Source organism: Pteropus vampyrus, unplaced genomic scaffold (assembly GCF_000151845.1).
Source record: "Pteropus vampyrus isolate Shadow unplaced genomic scaffold, Pvam_2.0 Scaffold3, whole genome shotgun sequence".
Lineage (NCBI taxonomy): Eukaryota > Metazoa > Chordata > Mammalia > Chiroptera > Pteropodidae > Pteropus > Pteropus vampyrus.
This window is the reverse complement of record NW_011888784.1, coordinates 2,280,273-2,282,750: the sequence shown is the minus strand read 5'-3', so window position 1 is coordinate 2,282,750 and position 2,478 is coordinate 2,280,273.

The window sequence follows — 2,478 nt, the reverse complement described above, 5'->3', positions numbered from 1 at the left end:
CCTCTTCCTCCTCACTGCTGACTTCCCTCCCTGCTGACTCCCCCTCCCTTCTAGAGGGTGAGGGTTGGGGCCAGGAGTTCAGCTTACTCAATGATAGTGACGTGTGTCAGGCCTGAGAGAAATGGGGCAGAATGAGCACACCGCCAGCCGGTCCCTCATGCAGCTCAGCTCTTCCTTGCCTTTTGGGTTTCTAGCTTTTTTGCGGGGAGTATGAGAGTGGTTGGAGAGGGATCCGCCTGGAGATAGGTGGCGTCTTGCCAACACCTCTACTTGATTAAGGAGTTTGTCATCAGTGGAACAGCTGTGTTGAAAGGCCAGTAATCTGCAGCTTCCTGTCTGTGGGTGGACAAAGGGGTTTTGTTTACTCCGGAGAACTAGTCTTAGAACTCCTTCCAACAAAACTTTTGGGGGTGGGGTTACTCTGAGATGTCTAATTCATACCGAGGGCTGGGAAGACCCTGCATCTACCAGGAAAGAGGAGTCTGGCTTCTGGGCTAGGATGGATGTTGGGATTTTAGCCAAGGCGAGGGAGGGGGTGGGGATGGGGGAGAGAAGCCCAAAGAAGGGTCTTCTGTGTCCTGACATGTCCAGCTCATTTCTACCTCAAGGCCTTTGCATGAACTCTCCCTAGAATACCCTCCCTCCCAAATCTGCAAGCTTGCTCCTCACTCCATCCAGGGCTTCTGCAAAGGACACATTATTTGTGAGGCCTTTCTGGAACCTCTTTCTCCCAATATCAAATGTTCCCCACCCACCATCCCCTAGGGCGTCTCTCTGAGCGTTTTACTTGGTATATTCAACACATGTATGAGGTTCTAAGGTCAACCTTTGGCAAATAAATGAATTTTACACCAGGAATTCCAGAAATTGATGAATATATCCACTAGGTAACCAGTTTCCAGAATATGAGATAGCTGCTCAGATGCAGAATAAACAGTAATAACTAAGCAATTCATTGGCCGAAGCTTTCATCCGGCCAAAAGGAATAATACTCAGATAGGGCCTGACGCCTCCTCTTGTCAGGAGCTGATGATGGTTTGTCTGCAGGTGTTATAGGCTTCCCCTCTCAAGGCACATCCGAGGAGTTAAGCGTAGGCTGTTTTTGTAAAGTCTTTATTAATCTAGTATAAAAGGAGTCACAGTGATGATTTCCCTTTTACTTGAAATCTCTTTCTTCAAGCAAAATGATGAAACCCATTATTAGTGAGACAAGATTCACTTTTCAAACTACAGATGTATGGCAAGCTTAGGTAGAGCAAAAACATTTTGCCTTAACCATCTATGTGTATTTTTAAAGAATTCAAAAAGGAAATACTGTAGAAACGTTAATGACTGTGTCTGTATGCCTTATCAGGCTTGGGCGATTTCTCACTAACTGAATTGATCACTGTGAGATAGTTCTACTTTGGTAGAGAAGAAATGCAGGCAAACTGGCCACATCCAGCTCTCTCGTGGATCCCACTTATTAAGCAGTGATTGGCTCAGCCACATTGCCAAGCACATAGCAGTTGTATTCATTCGCTTACAAAGTATTTATTATTACCTGCCACATGCCAAGCATTTTTTGAGAAGCTGGGGATTCAGCAGTAACAAAACCAACATGCATATCTGCCCTCATGGAGCTTTCATTCTAGTGGGGGAGGCAGACAGTATCAGAGTAAATGAAGTATACTGTATGTTAGAAGGTGACGTACTATGAAAAAAGGCAGAGAAAGGAGGAAGGGTTGCACTGTAAAATGGGGTCGTCAGGGTAGCTCTCAGATGACAGCTGGGTAAGAATTAAAAGAGGTCAGGGGGCCAGCTGATAGAGGGAACAGCCAGTGGGAGGCTCCAAGTATATCTGTAGAAGAGCCAGGAAACCAATGTGTCTGGCCCCGGGTGAGCAAGGGAGCAGAGTAGGGTGAGCCAGAGAGGAAAAGGGCTTCTGACCACTTAGGGCTTATGCCTGTCGCAAGAACCGTGGTACCCTAATCTAAGTGAAACATGAAGCCAATCCAGAGTTTCACAGAGGCGTCACATGATATGCTCAGTGTGGGATTCCTGAACTGAATTTGTTCACAGCCTGTGTTATTTTGGTCAAAATATCCTAAAAAAAGGACTTGTAGGCAAGGTTATCCCTGGGTATAGTGGGTGGACTGATGCCAATCCCTATACATGCTGCTAACACCCTCCACCCTCTAAAGCCTCTGTGTTTCACTCTTAGTGATGCCAAACCGGAGGCCAAAAGTTATGAGCCTTGGAATCAGTTTGGCTCCACAAGGTCAGGATCTTCACCCCTCCCTTTTGCATCCCTAACTGAAGGGTGGAACAGGGAAGTGTGAGGCAGGGAAGTGCAGCCCGGGATGTTCGTGCTAGTGCCCTGCTGGGACGTTCAGGCTCACAGCCGAACTCATCCCAGAGAGTCTCATGCCGGGGCTGCCTCCATCATTCTTCTCTCCTAAACTGTTGATATTGATGTAGATATTCATTTCATGGCTC